This window comes from Falco cherrug, chromosome 6, assembly GCF_023634085.1.
Source record: "Falco cherrug isolate bFalChe1 chromosome 6, bFalChe1.pri, whole genome shotgun sequence".
Taxonomy (NCBI): Eukaryota; Metazoa; Chordata; class Aves; order Falconiformes; family Falconidae; genus Falco; species Falco cherrug.
This window is the reverse complement of record NC_073702.1, coordinates 84,870,713-84,877,383: the sequence shown is the minus strand read 5'-3', so window position 1 is coordinate 84,877,383 and position 6,671 is coordinate 84,870,713. Positions and strand designations below refer to the sequence as shown.

Genomic DNA, 6,671 nt, shown 5'->3' with positions numbered 1-6,671 from the left:
TTAGAAACTTCTTAAATGCATCTGCCAGTTCCACAAAGAACATTTCATCAGCTTGCAAGGACTGCCCCCTGCTAACTGTGACCATGTCTCATTCTGGGCTTTCAGCCATCTCTTCTGGGTTCCTTCTGCGTTTCTTCCTTCTGCGTTTCTTCCGCGTTATTTTTATTCATCAGCTCAATTCTCTGCCACACAAATTACTCCTCCAGCTCGTTCTTGGTGTCTCCTGTTAATTCTGTTACGACGTCTTCAAACAATTTATCTCTTTTGGTCTGTAACCATGGCATTCTCATACATGGTGCACTTTCCCCCCTCCCTTTATAGGGCTTCTGAGTCCTCCTTTCTCTAGTCCTTTCATGCCAAAGGATTCTAAATCAGTGACTTACTTCTATTTAATCCTTAGTAAGTGGCTTATTCTTTGATCTGAGCAAATATAGTCCTATGAATCAGGCCTGAAAGATTTTCTTGAGGAATAAAGGGGAAGGACCAGTCACTTGGTTGGTTGGAGTTTGTTGTTTTAGCCACAACCCCCTCCACTCCCCCCAAAATACTATGGGTCTGTTTGCTTTGTTTGGTTTGGGTGTTGGGGTTTTTTTGCTGTTTTGTTTTTGGGTTTTTTGGTTTTTTTGTGGTTTTGTTTTGTTTTGTTTTTGTTTTTTACTTGAATCTACTGTCAGGTTAAATTAAGCTAATACTTGGGCTAAAAGAATTGTAGCTAAATTTACAAAACCACAGTCATTGTGTTTGCTTTCTCTACTTCATATGAAGTTGCTCAGTAGTTGGACACTCCGGTGTGAGGTATGTAGAGAAAATGCCTCTCATGAGACCATCATAAAAGTCAAGTGATAAGAGGTGCTGAGAGCAATATGTCCTTATCTTAAATACTTTATCTGAATGAGAGACCAGGTGTGCCATTCCTGAAATTCTAGGTTTTTTCTGTGTTGAAAATGTTCTTACACAAAATGTCAGCCTCCCCAAGAGCTGTTTTGGGGGTTGGGAGACCAGGATTCAGAACCTTGCATCAGGCATACATCAGGATTAATTACATCAGGAGTAATTAATCTTGAGTCTTCTAGGCAATTTTTAAGGAATACATTGTAATACATCTCATTTCTGTAAATGCTCTTGCTTTTTGAGCAAATGAGGTTGTGGTAGTTCTTTTTCCGGAAAGGAAATTAATGTTGATCCATACTACTTGTGTATCAGCTCATGTTACCGCCTTCTCTTTGCTGAGGCAGGCTGCCCTCTTTTGGATGTAATTAGAACTGACTTAATTGCCAAGGCTGCAACGCAAGTACTTGGGGTTGAGGTCGTTTTGCTTCGTCTGTGGATGCTGTTGAATTTCCACGGACAGCTGTGGTGGGGCACCATATTAATACCGAATTCTGTGTAGTTGTGGATTTATTTTATGACATTAGTAATCGACATTTTCAGTAGGGTATGAAAAAGTTGCATTAAAGCTTTAAATGCATGTAAATTGTACTGTAATCTGTAGTGTGCATTTATGTGTGTCTATATGTCTATATATATCTCATACTTTAAAAAAGTATGGAAAGATGGGCTTTTGTTATTTCTAATAATTTTCCATTCCTATGAAATGACGTCTGTACATGACTAGCTTTTTCCTCGTTATTGTTCTATCAGTTCATTTTTTCTTCTTAAATCTAGATTGATGTTTAGTTACCTTCTTTTCTGTTTTAAAAGTCCTCTTTTTGTTGTTTTTTGACTCTTGCCCTAACCAACAGAGTACAAAAAGCTTTGATCTTCAGCATCATAATTTGAAAGAGGCAATTAAAGTTTCAATAAGGTTAGCAGGTGATAAACCAGATACTTAGGGCTTAAGAGTAAGTGCTATGAAGGAATTGGTGAAATTTCTGACAGTCCTGCATTCAGTTCGAGCAAATATATACTGTAACCTGCAATCATCTAAATGACGTTTGAAGACCTACATTAAATGGATTGATTGCAATTCTCTCCTGAAGGAGCAGATGTTCAAATCTCATCCAAAAGGCCAAGGACTGGGCCTGGAATCACTAGCTACCAGTTCAGAGCCTGGCATTGAAACCCTTGTGGTTCTGTAGGGCTGCAAATATATTACTTCAATTAAAGCAGATGGACCATCTCTCTGCTTAACCAGGCTAGTGGAAAAAAAAAATAAATATCTGTGGTTTATACTTTAAGGTAGCATAATATTAACTCTTGTTTAGAGCCTAGTTAAGTAGGATGTTTGTGTTATTTCAGTAAGTTTGAATGTGATTGTTTATAATGCTGTGATGTTTTAAAGACTTGGTCATGGAACAAGATCATGCTGTGCAAAGCCTTAGCACAGCATGTCTTTACTCCAAGGAACATTCAGTCTAGGCATAAGATGAGAGAAATTGATGGATATAGGTAGCACACTGACATAATGCTACAGCACCGCAGGACAGACAACAAAATTCCTGATGTTTCACATCCAGATAGCCATATACACCCTGACGTAATATTTTGACTTAAAAATGCCTGTGTGTTCTGTATGCCACGTGCACATGCTGTTATTGGAATGCTTGAGTTGTACTGACAATGCAAACTAAACACAGAAAATGTAGTCACCACCTTGCTAAATCATGTGTGCTTTATTGCCTTGTTAGATAAAGCTGCCCCTTGGCAGCCTTTCCTCTCATCTTTGTTTTATTAATGAGTAGTTTTGCCTTGCATTTTGAAACAGGCCATTCCTCTTCTGGCAGCCCATGCTTTCTGGGGATGCTAATTCTGGTTGTGTATGAGATAAGTGATGACTCCTAACATGGGAAAGATGTGTAAGTAATTTATGAATTAAAGCCTTTTGTAGGCTATTGAACATACACATCCAACTGCATTAGAATGAGATTATCCAGTTACATATCTTTAAAAGGAATTATTTTCTTTTTACTTGAATTTATGTTAGTCCAGTAAGGGACTACTGAGTAAGACCCCAGCAAGGGTCTCTTTCACCACAGAACAGTGACAAAAAGGAAATTCTGTTGGGTTATTTCTGGTCTTCTGTTTAACCCTTTCAGGGCTTAGAGCTTCTATTTTGTTTTGATAGTGGCCATGCTGGACAAGTGAAAAGTTTTTGGTGTGCTTCAGTGTAGCAGGTCTGTAGTTAAGAGATGAATCACTGGGATGTTTGAGGTATTACTCTTTTTCTGAGGACAAGATTAAAGACTGTGTGAAATACTTTTGATGTTACTGAACAAACACCTGTTGACTTCAGTAGGTCCAAGTCATTGCTCTGTCTACATACTTGCTTTAGAACTTCATTTGCGGTAATGAAATTTGGTTGAATTTTCAAAGAAATCATGTAAAGCACACCTAACTAGTATAGCATTTTGCATTTTACTTTATTTGTGAAATTAATCAGAATGACTAAAACAAAGACAAGATTGGAGGCAGTACAGCCTGTATCCCAACTCAGTTGGGATACCTCTGCCTTGAAGATACTCTCAGAAAATCTTGGAAATATTGCTGTCTATGTTAGTCAGCTTTGGGGAGTTTTTCAAAGGCACATAACCCCTGCCAAAATTCATTTGCTAAATAGCTTATACTAAATAGGTAGATTTGAGTCAACTTGTAAACAACTTCATGTATGTAGTCCAAGAATTACAGTACAAAGGGGTTTAATTTTCTCTGGGTTTTTTTAACTTGGATTAGTAACAAGAAGAGGCAGAGTAGGAAAACAAATGTATGACTTCATTGGAAACTTGCTAGTGTTTGATTTTTTGTGCCCTTTAACACAATTACTATTTTAAATGTTGGCTGGCAGAACAAATGGAGGGAATATGTGTATTATCAATATTTGTTATGATTTTCCTTCTATCTTTTAGGGTCAAACTACATTTAAAATATATTTTTGCAGTTCCCTTGTTTACTCTCAAAAAGAAATTCAGACACCAGTCTGATAAATAAGATTTTGACTTTATTTTGATGCCATACAACCACAAGGGTGTGACTGGTGTTCTTAACATCTCTTGGGAGACGTTTCCCTTGACTTTCAGTACACCTGTCAATCCTACATATTATAATCTGTGAGATTTGAACACTGCAGTGCCACTCATTTAGGACGTCTGTGAAAGCTAGGGAAATTATAGACTGAGATCTTTATTGCTGGTACACATTTCTCAACAGTTGGCTGGACTGAATCACAAGGTTTCTTGGAAGATTAATATTTTGATTCAGATTTCATTTCTTAGCCTCATCAAGACGCTATTGTATGTCAAGTGGCTTTTAATGGGAAACAAGTCCTTTCTCAGTTCTTTGTTTATTCTTTAGCTTAATTTTCCCTACCCGCTGTTTTCACTATTGATAACTTCTTCACTTTCCTCTTGTGCTGCTGAATTCTTTCACTTGTGTCGATCTCTCTTGATTTCTCTTGTCCACAGCGTTTGCTTCCACATTGCCTTGTCCTTGTGACATCCTAAATTATTCTGCTCTGTACAAGTAGAGCTATCAGTGTCTGTCCGTCTGCAGAGCTCCTCTCCTTTCCTGCCAATATATCTCATTGAACTGAGTTGTTGATTTGTATTCTATGTTGTTATTTCACCTTTTACTACTTCTGTCTCTGAAGAACATTCCTATTCATATTGAACATCATCTTTCTTTACTCTGGTGTTCATTCTAGGACTGTTATGAAACCCATGTCTTCCTTTCCTCAGCTCTCCAAGAAGCCCAGACCAGCCCTGTCCTTTCTCCTTTATTTCATTGTGGCTGTTGTGACTCCCTGTTGTCACCTTAGCTAATTTATCATGTTCTCTGTTAAAAGATGTGAAGGCTTCTGCAAAGTTTGGAAGAGTAGATAAAAGTAGTTGTAGTAGTTGAATAATAGCAAACTTCTAGCGGGGTAGTGTTAATTTGAGTCTCTTTGAGACGCAAGAAAGGTTAAGAAAGGAAGAGTGGGGATGATGCAGGATGCATGGAAACCTCGGTGCCTGAGCGGCTTGATTTACCCGTACTCGCCCCACAGGGTGCAGTGCACAGTAGATGATGACTTCTTCTGCAAGATCATCCTTGTAGTAAGACTGACTGTTTCCAGAACAGATGCTTTCAAATGGGAATATCTCAAAGCTTAACCACTTCAGTATTTTGTGTTCTTCTGGATGTCGAGTCTGGGCATTTCAGCTCTTTTGGAAAATCAAAGCATTCTTACCTATACGTGATGAGGAAGTAAAACTTTCAGACCTGATCCTTTTCTTTTATCGTGGCCAGTGTTGGGCCTTCACAAATTAGACAGTTGCCTGGGACACAGCAAAACACCCTGAGGGTGTCCTGAGATGTCCTCAGGGCTCCTTCCTACCCGGCTAGAACAGACTCGCTCCCTGCCTTCTCCGTCCCCCCCGGAGGTCTGCAGTGCCGACACGGCACAAGCTCTCCCTAGCTGTCACTGAAAAACGAATACCCACCAAGTGTCCAGCTTAAGTCAGAGGAACAGGCACGTTCCCTGTTGCTGTGGGTAAAGGAGTAAGAGGGCAGCGACACGCGTTGCCCACCAGAGTCTTTCACCACCGCCCCCCCCCCCCTTCCTTCCCGCTGCCATTCGCCCCATTCTCCGCCTGCCCAGCCCTCCGGCGCTGCCTAATCGCATTGCCGGGGCTGCTGCCAGATCCGCTGGCAAGCTGCAGTGCCTTGGCCGGTGTTTTGGGCGAGCGAGCCGAGAGCGCCGAGCCGCCGCAGCAGCAGCAGCGGCGGCCGCGGCAGCAGGAGGAGGAGGAGGAGGAGGAGGGCTGCTGTGTGGCGGAGCAGCAGCAGCGGCAGCAGCAGCACCTTTGACGTGCCCGTTCCCCACGTGACGGCCGCTCCATTGCGGGGAGGGCGCTGAGCTGCCGCCGCTCCATTGCGGGAGGGCGCTGAGCTGCCGCCGCTCCGGCAGAGCAGGGCAGAGCCGCAGCTTCAGCGGCGGCAGCGCCTCCGCCCGCAGTGCGCGCGTGTCTGTGTGTGATGAGCCATCACCGCGTCCCTCCGCCCGCTGCCGGCTGACACCGACCGCCCTCCGCGGCGAGGAGCCGCGGCCACCGCGCAGTGACCTTGGCGCAGGAGGTAACGGAGCCAGGGGGGCCGCGCTGCCGCCCCTGCGCGCCCCTGCGCGCCCCCGCAGCCGCCGGGCGGGCGGTGCCGCTGTCCGCGGTGCTGAAGCGCCGGGCTCCCCCCGCGCTCCCCGCTCCTCCCGGCCATTTGCACCGCGGGGCGGGCGCTGCGGGGCCGGGCGGGGGCCGCGGGCGAGGTGCGGTGAAGCCCACGCGGGGGAGGTCTGGGGGGGGCGGGGGGGCAGGGGAGGGCTTTGGAGGTAAGTGTCTGGAGCGGAGCTCAGCCCCCCGCGCTCCCCGCAGCCACCGGTGCGGTCTCTAGATGGAGCACATTCTTACACCTGCGTGCAAAGCTGGAGCTACGGCATGATCCGAGCTCTTGCTTCGTGCGGCTCCCGTGTGAGGGGGGGGGGGGGGGTGGGGAGCGGCGGAGCCGGTGGTTTGCGGTGAATTACGCTGAAAGTCGGTGAAAGCGAACGGAAAGGTTTTCCAGCTCGATTCTTGCTTTCCTGCCCCCCATCAGCTGCTTCCCTCCCCGGCATATGTGTCGGGGCACACACATGCTGGCGAATTAGCGAGAAGTTTAACGCGCCCGGTTTACTCTTTGTGCGTTCGAGGGTTGTGCAAGTTCGATGT

The 6,671-nt window shown here is 44.7% G+C and overlaps 1 protein-coding gene across 5 annotated transcripts in view; it reads left to right on the top strand.

The window, feature by feature from the left end:
- Positions 1 to 5,701: 5,701 nt before the first annotated feature.
- Positions 5,702 to 6,671, top strand: part of RGS7 (regulator of G protein signaling 7) — a 254,003-nt gene continuing 253,033 nt past the window's right edge. For 4 of the 5 annotated variants that reach the window (XM_055714833.1, XM_055714836.1, XM_055714834.1 and 1 more), the window contains exon 1: positions 5,702 to 6,048. The gene's annotated coding sequence lies outside the window, so the exon portion shown is untranslated. The remainder of the gene's footprint in view (positions 6,049 to 6,671) is intronic. The other variant, XM_055714837.1, reaches the window with a different exon arrangement.